The sequence below is a fragment of the Cibotium barometz genome, chromosome 53 (genome assembly GCF_041138505.1).
Source record: "Cibotium barometz isolate CiBa-2024 chromosome 53, ASM4113850v1, whole genome shotgun sequence".
NCBI classification, from domain to species: domain Eukaryota; kingdom Viridiplantae; phylum Streptophyta; class Polypodiopsida; order Cyatheales; family Cibotiaceae; genus Cibotium; species Cibotium barometz.
This window is the reverse complement of record NC_141098.1, coordinates 13,295,578-13,311,983: the sequence shown is the minus strand read 5'-3', so window position 1 is coordinate 13,311,983 and position 16,406 is coordinate 13,295,578.

Sequence of the window (16,406 nt, the reverse complement as noted above, 5' to 3'; positions counted from 1 at the left end):
GCATTCTTCTCATGATATTAGAGCACCGGTTCACACGAAGAGCTCAAGAGGCAAGCAAAGGAAGTAATACTTGCATGGGTAAGGGTAATTTTATCTCTTTCTCTTTGATTCCTAGTAAAATTTCTATAGGTAGGGACACCAGCAAACAATCACAATAGAAGGGGACACTATCATATATTGGAGAGTCCTCTTTAGTTAAGAAAGAGCGTAGTGTATCTAAAAAATCAATTTCTAGTCATTTCAGGCCCTGTTTTGGGCCTCTTGTTGTAAGGTTTTCATAGACACTTTGTGGAAGTGTTGGTAGTGATTGTTTTTGCATGTGCAATGTTTTTATACTTGTTATGCATAAATAGCTGAGCATTATAGTTGATGTGAGGTGTCTACAAAGATTTTGGGATGGTCGACATATGTATGTATGGCACGTATGATATTGATGTGATTGGTTCACATAAATTAAAAGTGTAAAAGGTTTATAGTATCGCATGTGATTATATGTGTATCTCTTAGACATGTTACTTAAGATCGCAGGAATGCTGTGATGAGTGCATAATTTACTACAAGTGTCATTTGGGTGGTGGAATATCATTTTTATTATTATAGGTGAAAGTTACTATATGTAACCATGGCTAAGAGTTTATCCAACACTGTTGTGAGTGAGAAGTTGGGAACAAGAACAACTTCCAAGCATGGAAATTGGACAAGAAAAACTTTCAAGCATCATGGAAGTTCAAAATAAAAAATTTCCTCAAGGATATTGGGAGTTTATTAGAGTAATGATGAGGAGTCAAAGATTACCAAGAAAATCCCACTCCACAATATGTACATGATTTTAAAGCATTGGCATGAGAGGGCCATAAAGGTCATGTACTAGCTCTCTATTAGTGTGTTAGAATTTATGATTAGTCACATAATACAGGATGTAGCGACACCAAAAGATGTGTGGAATACCTTGGTTAACCTATATAATGTTATAGGCATTCTGACATATCACATGGTGGTACTACAGGTGATGAAAATTTAGCAAGTTCACATGTATCACACAAGAAAAAAGAGGAAACGGATCAACTTTTTATAATGAGTAAAATTCAAACATGTCACTCCTTTGTTTTGATGCAGTAAGTGCCCCTAATAGTCCAATCTAGGCATTGAGACCCAATCCATCACCCCAATCTGAGAATCACATTCTTGTAACATGTGTGGAATAGAAAAATCATCTCAAAAAACCATGCATAGGGTTGTTGAATGTATGGTTGAATCACTTATGATTGAAGTTCATATAATGTCCAATCAATAAAATTAGCAACAAAAGAAGAAGATGAGTATTGCTTCCCTTTGAAGAGGAAGAGGTGTTCTTTGAAACAAAATAAAAGTTAAGAGGGAGTATCTACAAATGATATCTCAAGAGGAAGAGGTATTCTTTGAAACAAAATCTTGAAAATGTTAACACAGGAGTATTTATGAATGATATTGCAAGCTAGTATTGTTATACAGAAATGCTAAAACATATACATGCTTACCCTGTAAAGTTGCACGACCTTAGAGGGAGTATGTATGAATGATATTGCAAGCTAATATTTGCTAGAGTGAAAAGTCAAATGCATATACTCTCTCTGTAAAGTTGATAATGGAGATTCCATTTTTGCACCCATACAATCTGATTGTGCCTTGTATCTAGACCTAAAAGGTTACATAGGATATTCTAATGCCACACATGAACCTTCAAAGAATCCTTAAGCTTAATAAGGACATGGTGAGTGGACATCCTACAGTGCCATTGTACTGTACACACACTAGACACCACATGGCAATATTGATGTCAATATTGGAGAAGAGTGATGATAATTATACTTTTGAGTTTTTCTGAGTGAACTAGGGAATGAAGATTCAATGCTTGTGTCTAAAAGGTGAATGGGAAACTGAAACTAAAACTAAAGTTGAAGCTAGGGTTCCATTTGAGGAGTCTATCAAATTTTGACTAAATTTCCTAGTGGGAAAACAAAAAAAAGCAATGTGACCGAAATCTAGTCATAACATTGTATTCCTAGGGAAATTTTGGTATATTTGGAACAACTTTGTAGCCATATTTTGTAGTGATGTATGTGAACACTAGGACCCATCCGGGGCACTTTTTTCCTCTTTAGCTTGGTTTTTTCTCCCTTGCTAGTATACACCCATCTTGGGGTATGATTATCATCTTTGTACAATGCACATTCATTATCTATTTATTCTCTCATTGTGTGCTCTCTTGAGCTTCTCAAGTGTGTGCGTGTGCATGTGTGTGTGCGCATTCATGTACCCTATTTCCAACATTTGGTATCAGAGCATATGCTCCTTGTCCTTGTACTGCTGCTGCCTACCCTTTACCCTGAGTCAGTTGTCTACTTGAATCGGATCAAGGATCTCTTTTGGAAGAAGAAAGAGGACCGTGAAGTGTGTAGTTCTTTGCACTAAAGTTTTTTGATTGGTTTTTTGTTTCGGGCCCGTTTTTGGGGGACGTTTCACGTGGTTTTCAATTTCTACAAACATCTATAGGGTTCAGATTTGCACTATTCTTCATTGAATTCTGAAGGAGTACTATCAAATCTACTATAGATAGGTGTTCATACACATATGAAAGCATCACCAAACACTCACCACATCGGATCTTGTCTACGGGCTACACTTTACCGACATCAATCTTTATTATGAGTAAAATTTCTACTCACTTTACTCCATGTTTCTCTCATACACCTTGCAGGTCTTCATTGTCAGTGGCCTTATTAGTAATGACCTTGGTTGCATCAAAGGATCATTTAGCACTTATAGGTTGCATTATTACTTACTTGGGTATTATCAGAAATGGTAGCAGACAATGATGTCTTTAAGATGTTATCCCCGCTAAGGATAAGCTTGATGGGACCAACTATCCATTATGGTCCTATATGATGTGGAATGTATTGGTAACCAAAGAGCTATGGAATGTTGTGGTTGGTACTAAGAAATGTCTTGGTTCCTCTAATGAACATGATGTAGAAGACACATCTATAGACATGGACTCAGTTTTACATGGTACATTACCATAGGATAACATATCTCCTATTATGTAGGAACAAATAATGTGGGATGGAGGAGATGTGCAGGCACATATGTTGCTTGCTTTGTTAATTAAGAGGAGTATCATTCCTCACATTCGGTTATGTAGGATTGGTAAACATGCTTGGGATGCACTTGCATCATTGTACCAGGTATGTAATAAAGCACGTGTTGCTATGCAAACAATTAGAGTCAAAGTATATGAATGAGGGAGGCTCCATGGACAATTTCCTTACAAAAATCAAGGATTTTAAGGAATAGTTTGCTAGTGTTGAAGTATATCTTGAAAGTTCATTGGTGCCTATTATCTTGAATGTGTTGCCCCGAACTTATATTAAAGTTTTACTTGGACCATTAGACTCATGATGAAAGGCAATCCAAATGCCTTGAAGTTTGAGGAGTTGGTTTCTATTCTCTTATAAGATAAGAAATCTAGGCAAAATAGATCTATTCTCTTATAAGATAAGAAATCCAGGCAAAATAGATCTGTCATGTGTACAGGAGATCAGGCTTTTGCTGCCACTTAACAAAGAAGCAAAGGTAAATCCTCCTTAGGATAGTTACAAGATAAAGACTATTTTAAGAAACCTAGTCACTACATTAATGAGTGTAGGAAGCAGCTTGAGAAGGAGAAAAAGAAAGACTCAGGTATGGCTGTAGTTGATGCGTCAGCATCTAATGTAGAAAACAAATAATCTGTAAACTATGCACATGATGATTGCGCTTTCATTGTGCAATACCCTTTGCATAAATATGTATGTATGACTGTTTTACAGATGTACATGTCTGATATTTTGATAGTGGTGCTAATAAGCACATTACTTCTCATCACAATTTGTTCTCATCACTTGAATTTGCTCCACAAGGAAATGCGGTTACATGTGCAAATAACTCCTCATATCATGTAAATGGAGTTGATAAAATTATTCAACTGCTACAAATGGTGGAACAATCATGCTCTTAGATGTATTATATGTACCAGGAATCAAGAAGAACTTGTTATCTATTTTTGCCATTATTAAGGCTATATTAGTGGTTTAGTTTGTGGATGATAGATGTATTGTTCATGATTGTAGTGATAGCAATACAATTGTTGCTTCTGGTACTTTATCTCATGGCCTTTACATGCTAGATACATATGAAAGACAAAAGCATGTCATATGTACAGTTTCTGCCACAAAGGTAATGAGTGATAGTAAGCTATGGCATGTACGCTTTGGTCACTTGAACTTTGGTAGCTTGCTGCATTCACATAAACATGATATGGTGCCTGTGCTGCTGCCACATCTTGAAGCCCCTACTACTATCAAACATATTTGTGATAGCTATATTCTTGGGAAAATGCAACGGGCCATCTCTCATAGGACCACATACATCACTATGCTATCCAAAAATTGCATCTTATACATATAGTGATGTATGTGGTTCTATGAGGGACATCATCTATTGGGAGCTACCTCCATTTTGTCAGATTCACATTGATGATTATTCCAAACATACCTGGGTATATCCTTTGAAACCAAAATCAAAGGATTTTATGTGCTTTAAGTATTTTGTTTGCTATGATTGAAAATGTTTCTACATGTAAGATTGGAACCCTGTGGTACTGATCAAGGGGAGAATACATGTCTATGAAGTTTCATGCAAACATGGTTGATCATGGGATAAAACACCAATGTATTGTGCCCTATATACCTCAGCAAAATGATATAGTTGAACGCAAAAATAGATCTCTCATGGTGGAGATGGCACGTTGTATGGCCAAAAAATAGGGGTTACGTCATGATTTTTGGCTAGTAGTAGTCTTGTGTGCAACATATGTTTTGAACTGGTGTCCTACTAAGGCTTTGCATACAATTATACCTTTTGAAGCTTGGAATGGTATAAAGCCCTCTATGTCTCACTTACACTTTTTTGATTGTCTTGTTTATGCACTTGTGCTTGAGAAAATTCATAAAGCTTAACGATAAGGCTGTTAAATGTATTTTTTGTGGGGAACAACTCCGAAAGTAAAGGGTACTGTCTTTACCATCCTACTACAAAGCGGATTCTTGTGCTGTGTTGTATTTATAAAGGATGCTATTCAGCCCTTACTTTCATGTAAAAAGCATCAAAATATATGTTTGCATAACGTATTCAACATTCTCCTTCCATTGCTCAATCCATGACACATTGATGTAGAGAATTTCGCTACTCAAAGGAATGTTGAAAATCAGCCCACCACAACATAGGTTACAAATCAACATATTTTTCAGCCTGCAGATCAGCCTATTGATGAGTCACAAATGTGGATGATGTAGTTGATGAGGAAAGAAAGGAAATTGAGGAGCTAAAAAGTATGCCAAAATGGTTGGTGCAAACACTACGTGACAACAAATTGGCCACTCCTTTGCCTAGCAAAACATGTGCAGGTCCTCATCATGCATCTCATGTTGATGCAGGTCATGCTCTTATTGCGAGTTTATCTATTGAAGAGGAACCTATCTCCTTTGATGAAGCAAAGGAATCAAAACAATGGATGAGTGTTATGCAATCTGAATATGATGCTTTACTAAACAATGGTACTTTTTGGGAGTTGTTAATTTGCCGTATGGTGGTAAGAAGGCCATTGGAATGACGGTTTACAAGCTTAAATGTAAAGTTGACAGTAGTTCCGAGTGATACAAAGCAAGGCTTGTTGCAAAGGGTTATGCATAGGAAAAAGACATTGACTATGGTGACAGCGACCACACGTCGTATAACTACCATGCAGGGTATCATTGCACTAGTAGCACATAAAGGTTGGAATGTATATTAATTAAACATCAAAACTACTTTTTGAATGGAGATTTTCATGAGGAGGTTTATGTATCTCAGCCTGGTGGTTTTGTTCAGAAAGGTCAAGAATCAAAAGTATGTAGATTGAAAAAAGCTTTGTATGGTCTTAAGCAGGCTTCTATAGCATGATATGAGAAGATATATGTGTACTTGGTTGCACAAGGTTTTTGCAATAGTCCTATAGCTCAGTAAGAAGCAACCCACTATGGCCCCTTCTAGTTGTTGTGAAGCTGAGTATAGGGCAACATTTACAGCTATAGTCGAGTGTGTTTGGATCATTGTTGATATGGGTATTGGTGAGTCCTTAGCCACTACCATCTTGATTGAAAGTCAAAGCGCTGTGGCCGTTGTGAGGAATCTAGTTTTTTATGCTCTCACTAAGCACATTGAGGTGCATTATCATTATGTCATGGAGAGATGCTTCGTAGGGGAAATTAGCTTGGCTTATGTGCTAACACAGGACAACATGGTAGATTTATTCATGAAGGCTCTCTCACGAGAGAAGTTTGAAGCTTTTCACAAAGATTTGAACTTACTTCCCTTCGAGGATTAGTCTAGGCTTCCTCCCAAAATCCAAAGAGCTTGGCACATCTATGTACCTATCTCACCCTTGTTCACATCATCACTCCTAGGGGGGATTTGTAGCCATATTTGGTAGTGATGTGTGTGAACACACTAGGACTAGTTGGGGCACTTTTTCCTCTTTAGGAGGTTTTTTCTCCTATGCTAGTATACACCCATCTTGGGGTATACTTATCATCTTTGTACATCGCACATTCATTATCTATCTATCCTCTCATTGTGTGCTCCCTTGAGCTTCTCCATTGTGTGTGTGTGTGTGTGTGCATGCGCGCGCATGCATGCACATTCCTACAACCCTGTTTCCACAATGAACTTGCAATGGACCCTAGGTGCATTGTTATAATAGATGCTACTTGGGAATACATTGATATTTGGGACTATTTTGTTATTCTCGTTATAAGGGGTTAAACATGGAAGGCAAGTTCCATGACCTTAAGGAAATCCTCTTGGGTCGCTTTTGGATAAGTAGTTCTCCTTACTCTATTGATACAATCAATGTAATTTGTCACTTTAAAACACTCGATGATTACATCCATAGTGCTTTTACAAGAAGAGGAACTATGTTTTAACAGAAATGGGACCGTCACAATAGTATGAACCCATGGAGCTTGAATCTCCACCAGTGGTCCTTATCTAAACCTTCTTGGAATAAAGGTTGGTATTGAAGAGTTCATTTCGATAAAAACAATACAAGCTCAAATCTACCCGTGCCTCTACTTGTGTCTCTACCCATTTCATGAACACAATCTCGTGACCTTTGAACCATGTGACCGCCTTGCACTACAAGATTATCTTGAGTGGATCCTCTTCATAATGAACATGAGCATGCCATGTTTGGGGTACTTTTTAACAAACAATCCATATGCAAACTAACCTCTTGAATTGAACATAAATATACCATGTTGGGGGTACTTTGAACAAACAATCTAACCTAGCCCCCCCTCCCCTGAATTGTCGCAAGGTCTTTGTGCTTGAGTATGTGTTGGAAGAAAATTAATGTGAATGGATTGTTGCCATCTAAGCTAAAGTATACATGCACCTTTGAAGCCTTTCGAAGATTGACAACCCAAAGTTTGTGGTACCGTTTTGTGACAGTGAAGGTCCAACATTGAATGACCTCTATGATGCTCAATGCAAAAGGCTACTACCTTCCTCCCAGAAAGATCTACTTAAGGACATTCCTTCTCCCATCAACAACCCTCTCTAGAAAATCCACTATTCCTTTAACTCTGACCTCACCATCAAAGAGGCATGCTCCTATATTCAACTCAATAACCTGTATAGTAACCTTTGTAAACATGTCTTACCAATTCTGTCACAACGAACACTCCAACAACAAGGATAAAATATTACTATGGCAAGGGTAACCCTATATAATCCTTAATACAACAATATACTCTTCCTCTCCTATAACAACTGCCACACCATTTCTAATCAAGTCCTACCCTCTACTACCTTCTACCTTGGCCTCTACGTTGCCATGTCCCCCTATGATGAAGCCTCGACTCCAAGAACCCCTCTTGAACTAACCTCACCAAAGGAGAAAAAGGTTTATATCACCAAAACTTCATCATTTTGTCAACACTAGCCCTTCATGTAAACATTCCTAAGGTGTCAACAAAAGGAGAAAAGCGTTTCATTTTTTTGTGTCACTAGCCCACTTATAAACATTCCTTGGGTGTCAACATAGCACCAAAGGAGAAAAAGGTTTCTATTAATAAAATTTATCATTTCATCATCTCTATTCATCGCTAGCACCTCTTGTGAACATTTCCTAAGGAATTAAAAAACACCACAAGGTCATCAACTAGCAAAGGTAAATCCATAGATGTAACCTCAACCATCGGCAACCCCTCTATTGCAAACCAAAGCCTCATCATCATCAATGCTACCCAAGCCCATACACACCAGTGCTTCCTTGCAAGCTCTTACCAAAAAGGGTCAGCTCCACCTGAAGAAGGTAAAAAACGAGTAAAGAGACTAGGAGAGAGGATGAAAATGTCTAACACAAAGAGGATGCAAACTTAAATTGCAGTTTGCGTTTCTCAGAGAAAAAGAATTAATTCTCTAACTAAAGAATTTTGAAGAGAATTTCAAATTGAGTAACCAATTAGTATTCAATGATTGGAATTTGGATCATTTAAGACACCTGACACCTAAAACCTAAACATTGAGTATTCTAGTACATACATCTCTCTTTCTCCCTTCTCCTCCCTTGGTTGGACTTCCTTTCTCTCTCTATCTCCACACACCTGACACCTAAAACCTAAACATTGAGTATTCTAGTACATGCATCTCTCTTTCTCCCTTCTCCTCCCTTGGTTGGACTTCCTTTCTCTCTCTATCTCCACACTCTTCTATCTTTCTATCATTTACTCTCTCTCTCTCTCTCTCTCTCTCTCTGTCGCTTTCTCCCTCCCTTTTTTAGACTACTCTCTCTTTCTCTCTCTCTCTCTCTCTCTCTCTCTCTCTCTCTCTCTCTATGCCTCTTTATCCCTGAAAAGATGCAAGGGAGAAGAGAGCTTGAGCTCTTGCAAGCACACACACACACACACACACACACACACACACACACACACACTCACACAAACCCTAGAAGAGAGCACACAAGGTGAGAGGCTGAAAATTCTTCTTCTTCTTCTTCACACAACAAAAGAGGTCTACAAAGAAGATAAAGTTACTAACACACAAGGTGAGAGGCTGAAAATTCTTCTTCTTCTTCTTCTTCACACAACAAAAGAGGTCTACAAAGAAGATAAAGTTACTAACACACATAATAGAGTATATACAAGCGATCCATAATGTGAACACGCTAAGAGGAGTGGGTAGGTGTGGACTAGTCCGTATAGTCTAGCTGTAGAATCTCTAGGCGAAGATATGTTGGTGCCAGCTACCAAACCCGCCAGTGATGTAAATGTCGAATGGTCATGTAGGTGCCTCGTGAGTGTTAGCCCATGTTGAGCTTGACATCTCAACACTCCCCCTCAAGCTCAACTCTAGCTCATGAACTCCAAGCATATCTCAAAATATGCAGAGCTTCTCAGCTCCCAAGGCCTTTGTGAAGATGTTAGCGACCTGATCCTATGTGTGCTGACGTAGGCCAAGTCGATGTCACATGGTGCCAAGACTCTCTCCTTGATAAAGTGGTAATATACCTCAATGTGTTTCATCCGCGTAAGGAAAACTAGGTTCTTGGTCAACTGTATACTGCTAAGATTGTCACAGTATATGACAACCTTTCTCTCCACATGCAACCCCAAATCAGTAGCTTGCGTAACCAAGCTACCTCACACGCTGCCACTACAGCTCCTTTGTACTCTAACTCTGTACTCAACAAGGCAACTTTGGGCTACTTCTTGCTGCTTCATGTCACAACAACACTCCCAATGAAAACATAAATCCACTCGTAGATCTCTTGTCTGAGATGCTACCTACCCAATTTGCATCTGTGTACCCATATAGCTCCAATGGTACACCTGCTGCATAAAACAATGCATAATGAACAGTGGCCCTCAAATATCGAAATGTGCGTCACACATTGTCAAGATGTGGTTTTTGCGAAACCTGCATAAACTGGCTCTCTAAGCCAACAATGTAACTCAAATATGGCTTGTTGATCGTGACATAGATCAGACTCCCCATAATCTTTCTGTACATAGTGGGATCCTCTAACACATTACCTGCATTCACACTAAGATTGCCATTTTAATCTAATGGCACAGAGATTGACTTACAATCAGCCATCCCATACTTGGACAACATGTCCAATACATACTGTCTTTGTTGACAGCTAAATACCATCAGGCGTGCGAATGACCTCAATTCCCAAAAAGTAGTGCAGATCTCCCAAATCCCACATCTCAAACTTCCTTTTGAGAAGACTTCACATGCTCAATCTCATCCAAGTTGTCACTCCCAACAATAAGATCATCTACATAGATGGTGATGATCACAATACCCTTATCACTCTTGTGCACATACAAAGAGTGATATGCACATACAAAGAGTGATATGCATCTGCCAATTGAAAACTAATAGTGACAAGATACGCAACAATCTTGTCATGCCATGCTCGTGGAACTTGTTTCAGCCCATACAAATCCTTACAAAGCTTACATACATACTCCGGGTGACCTGTATCCTTAAAACTAGGTGGCTCATCCATATACACTTCTTCTTGCAAGTCACCATACAAGAACGCATTTTTTACATCCATCTGATGTAAAAACCAGCCTTTAACTACAGCCACCACAATCACAGCTCTCACACTTGTTGCCATCTTTGCAACTGGGGCAAATGTCTCCTCTCATAATCAATCTCATGTGTTTGTGCATATCCTTTGGCTATAAATTTAGCCTTGTACCTACTTATGCTGCCACATCACTATTATGTTTCACCTTATACACCCACTTAGCTTTCTTGCCTTCAAGCAATGGCACCAAATCCCAAGTCTCATTTCCATACAATGCATCCATCTCCTCATCCATAGCTTTCTCCCAACACACATTTCCAATAGCCTCATCAAAACATGTGGGTTCTACAACCTGCACAACTTTTGCCATATAAGCATAATGATATGCCACATAACCATCATAAGTCAACCTTTGCATAGGGTTTTTGACTCTTCCAGATCTTCATAACTTTGCATTCATGGCTTCCATAGCCTTCTTCACACCAAGTGTCCTCATTGCTTGAATCCCAAGCTCCTCACCAAGGCTCATCTCTGAGCCACTAGACTTTCCATCAAAAAGAGAATGCCTTGTAGAAATATCATGCATACCAATGGGCTCAACCACTTTTTCTTTGCCTTTATGTGATGTACCAACTATATTTCCAGGACTGGTATTATGACGTAGCCTGCCACTCCATGGTCTATCAATAGAACCACTGGATGAGGATTCTCTTGGTCCACTCAATGACTGTGATTGCTGACTTGCATTTTGTGCAACCACGTTTCCACTTACATCAGATCCACCAACAACATCTTTTCAGCAGCATACTAGCTACTCATCTTATCAAATACATCCATGTTTACCCTCAATTCACGTGTAGGAGGATTATAGCATCTATATCCCTTTTGTTGCTCAAGGGAATACCCAATAAATATATTTTTTTGCCTTTGGATCCAACTTAGTACACAACTCATTTGGCACATGCACATATGCAATACACCCAAAAAGTTTTAAGTGAGGCAAATTAGGTTTCTTCCAGTAAACTTCTCCTCTAGCATTACATCATGTATGGTTGCAGTAGGAGTCATGTTCATGATATAAATTGTTATAGACACAGCCTCATCCCGATAGCTATGTGGCAGATTCTTCTCTGCCATTAATGCCCATGCTATCTTTGCAATGTGCCTATTTTTCTGCTCACAGCAACTCCATTTTGATGCAAAGTGTATCTACATGTAACTTGTCTTTGAATGCCATTCTTTTGTAAGAATTTAGAGAACTCATTGGAGAAGTATTCTCCGCCTCCATCTGACCTTAGGCACTTGACATGCTTTCCTGTCTGTTTTTCAACCATCACTCTGAAATTTTGAAAATGAGTGAACACTTCACTCTTCTCCTTCATGAAATACATCCACCATTTTCCTCGTGTGCTGCAGCCACCCATGGACATAGTCTTCACAGGACTCCATACATATGATTGCACAACATCTAGTATATTCTTGCTCACATTTTTGTCATGTGAAAATACATTCTTTATTTGCTTTCCAAATCGACATGCTTCACATACTTTCTGCATATCTTCAACTTTAAACCATTAGGAAGTGAATGGGGTCTTCTTGGGCCCTTTAATTTGCCCAAGCCTAATCAAGGTGATTAAGGAATAGCCAAATGGGGGGTTGCCATGTGGACTGAAATGTTGGGTTTTTAAGAGAGGTGTAAGAGTGGTCAAAGGGTGTACTTTTTCTCCCAAAAAGGGGGGGGGGCAATTTTACAATTTTCGGACCTCCATAACTTCTACATATAAGCTCCGATTTGAGCAGAGATTACAGATCCGTGATCTACGCATCAAGAGCATTCCATATATATGTTACATGATATGGTTTTATCTGCTAGATTTTAAATTCTATTTTCCTCCCAAAATTCAAATTCGAAAAAGTAGCCGTTTTGAAGCTTCTAATTAGAAAACGTTTCTTCTTAAGAGAAAAGGTTTGACTTCCTTAAACTGCCAAATAAAAGGGCCCAAGAAGCCTTCCATTGAGGTCCTAATGTTAGGCATCCCTGTCACAATTTCTTGTCTGCATAGACTTCATTGTTTGCACATTTACATGCCCAATTCTCTTATGCCAAATGTCTATATCTGCAACAACTCCTGAACCATTTGCAAACATTGCAGCACTCACTTCAGGCATATTTACATTTAATATAAACATTATGCCCACTCTATTGCCTTTTGCAAACAACCTACACTTATCTTTAAAGTCTTCTACATAATAGGAGCATAATAGCCATTAGGGTTAAACCGGACCTGCAAACCGTGCTCAATCATCTGGTAGCCAACAAAAACCAGATTCTTTGTAATGTTCACAACATGAAGTACATCTGCAAGGTACTTCACCTTACCATCCTGCATAGATAATGGCAACATGTCACCCCCTGTTTCAACAAAACTTGGTCTTTCAAGCTCTTCATTTCCTTGAGCCACTCACCATGACTTGTCATGTGGTCCAAAGCACCTGAATCAACATACTATACATTATCCTTACATGCTGCTACATCATTTCCAGCACATCATTAACCACATGTTGCATAGCAAACAACTTCTCATTATCCTCATTATTTCTGCTAGAGGATGCATAGCTGTTTTGCTGCACTTTTTCATTTCGCATGATGTCACTCTGCTTCTTATAGCAATCTACCTGCACATGTCTAGGCTTATCGCAGTAAAAACAACCTCATGTATCATTATGCTACCTTTGCCAATTACCCCCACGACCTCTTTGACTCCCCTTGTCTCTAAAACTTCCTCTTCCACCTGTGTGTTGTTGTTTTGTGAATCTTGGGACTGTTTCTGCTGCTGACCATAATTTTGATTACCTGTTCGCGGCCACCACCTTGGCCATGTCCAAGTCCACGACCTCTACCTCGTCCTCTACCTGCACTTGTGTAGAAGGCTTGTTACTCTGAATTGTTTTTGTTTTGTGTGAAGACTATTGATCTTCGCCCAAATTCTTCTCTTCAATGATCAGCATTGACACCAAATCTATGAAGTTGGGAGTGTTCTCCCAAGTCTAAATAGATGTCTTGAACGCCTTGTATTGAGGCCTGAGGCCACCTAGACCCACTTCCACCTTATTATTATCATCAATAGAAACACCAATTGATGCAAGGGATTCCACAATGCCCTTGATCTTTAAGGCATAATCATTCACAAACATATTTTTCTTCTCTACAATATAAAGTTCATTCTTCAACTGAATCTTTCGTGCCTTGGTGTTGGTTAGCTTCACCAAGGTGTCCCATGTCTCCTTAGGTGACCTTGCATCTTGTATATGCCCAATCATGGTTTCCTGTATACTGATAGAAAGCAAATTCATGACTTCCCTTACTCCTTGATTCCAATCCTTGAATTCTTTTACATCTGCAACAATAGTTGGATTAATCTCTGGTATCTCTGGTGCCTCCTCATGTTAACCTTCAATGTAGTCCAAGTAGCCTTTTCCCATCATGAAATTTATCAATCTAAACCTCCAAGCATGGAAGTTGTTCTTGTCAAGCTTCTCTGCAATCTGGTTTATTCCATCATTCGACATCTTGTCTGCAACACAAATTTACCAAAAACAACACTCTTGTTTGATCTGCACAAACTGCTGTATTCTCTGTTAGCGGTACTATACTACACTAAACTGTCACAACCAATGACCTCAATTTGTATACATACACCCAATGGCAACTTGAAGTACACACAATGTCTGCACAACCAATCGCCCTTCGTGCAATTCTAAAAACAGAGTTCTGCAGAGAATCGAAACTTACCCGCAGTGCCCATGAACGCATGCAAACTGAAAAATGAAGGTCTAGATGTGCCCGAAATGCGTTCTCGATCAGATATGTGTGTGTGTGTAGAGAGAGAGAGAGAGAGAGAGAGAGAGAGAGAGAGAGAGAGAGAGAGAGAGAGAGAGAGGAGTTTGCATTACAAAAAATATAAAAAAATTAAAATTGAAAATAAAAAGAAACCGCACCCCTCCCCCATCCCAAGTGGCCACTTGGGATGGGGGGAGGGGTGGGTCTCTCTCTCTCTCTCTCTCTCTCTCTCTCTCTCTCTCTCTTTGGAGAGAGAGAGATGGGAATTTTAATTTCAAATTTTTTAAAAATAAAATTAAAAATATAAAAAACAAACCCCACCCCTCCCCCATCCCCCCCAAGTGGCAAACTTGCCACTTGGGGAGATGGAGGAGGGGTGGGGATATTTTTCTCTTACTCTATCTCTCTTGTCTCTCTTGTGGAAAACTCACCACTTGGTGATGGGGGAGGGGCGGGGGTATTTCTCTCTCTCTCTCTCTCTCTCTCTCTCTCTCTCTCTCTCTCTCTCTCTCTCTCTCTCTCTCTCCTTTGTCTCTCTCTCGGTTAGATTAGGGCCCTTTTGACATCCCTCTTTTGCCCTCTCTCTCTCTCTCTCTCTCTCCCCCCGCCTACTCTCTCTTTGTCTCTCTCTCGGTCGTCCCTCTTTTTCCACATCCCTCTTTTGCCCTCTCTCTCTCTCTCTCTCTCTCTCTCTCTCTCTCTCTCTCTCTCTCTTTCTCTCACTCGCTCGCTCGCTCTTTTGCCTTTCCTCTCTACCTCTCTCTTTAGCCTCTTGGCCCTCTCTCTCTCTCAATTTTAATTTAAACAAAAAAATTCAAAATTGAAAAAATAAACCCCACCCTTCCCCCATCCCAAGTGGGGAGCTTGCCACTTGGAATGGGAGAGGGGTAGGGGCTTTGTGTGTGTGTGTGTGTGTGTGTGAGAGAGAGAGAGAGAGAGAGAGAGAGGAGTTTTAATTACCAAAAAAAGATTTCAATTGAAAAAAAACCACCCTTTCCCACTTGGGATGGGGGAGGGGTGGTGGTATTTTATATTCTCTCTCTCTCTCTATATATATATATATGTATATATATATATATATATATACATTTATATACATATACACACACATACACACACATACACACACACATACATACACACACACACACACACACACATGTATGTATGTATGTATATATGTATATATGTATGTATATCTGCCTCTATTGGTCGGGGCCCTCTCAACTCTCTCTCTTTTTCCCTCCTATTGGTGGGCCGATAGAGCCATCAACATGTAGATGTGGGTTAGCACAAGGGGAATATGATTAGACATATAAATAAGGTGCCAAAGAGCTAAATGGAACACATAATGAAGGAATCTCATTGCAAAAAACATATGTAATAGCAACATCATTGCAAAACACATATGTGACAGCAACATCATTGCAAAACACATATGTAACAACTAAATGAAGGAATCTCATTGCAAAACACATATGTAACAACAACATCATTGTGTTAAGTTAACCTTTCTCTCTAGTTAACAACCATGGTTACTAACTCCCTTCACTATCATATAAAAACCGAAGGTGCGAGAGTGGTATCCTTTAACGATACTACTCCGATGTGCTACATCATGACTACCTATTTTAGCATGTTGTGTTCCATTCCTCCTAGGTCCTTTAATGGGCATCTTTTAGTGGTGGTGGATTATTCCTAGGTGTTTGTGGCTTTGTCTATACATGATTTCCTATGCCAACACCTATTCTCCCCCTAGAATGGTTATGAGTGTATATTTGCCAAAATGTTACTCCAGTAAGTATAACATTCCAAGTAATAACAAGATGATAAATTGAACACATGTTAATGTCATAGTGGGGGGAAATAATCTTGACAATTGTACAGTTCGTATGCTATGAT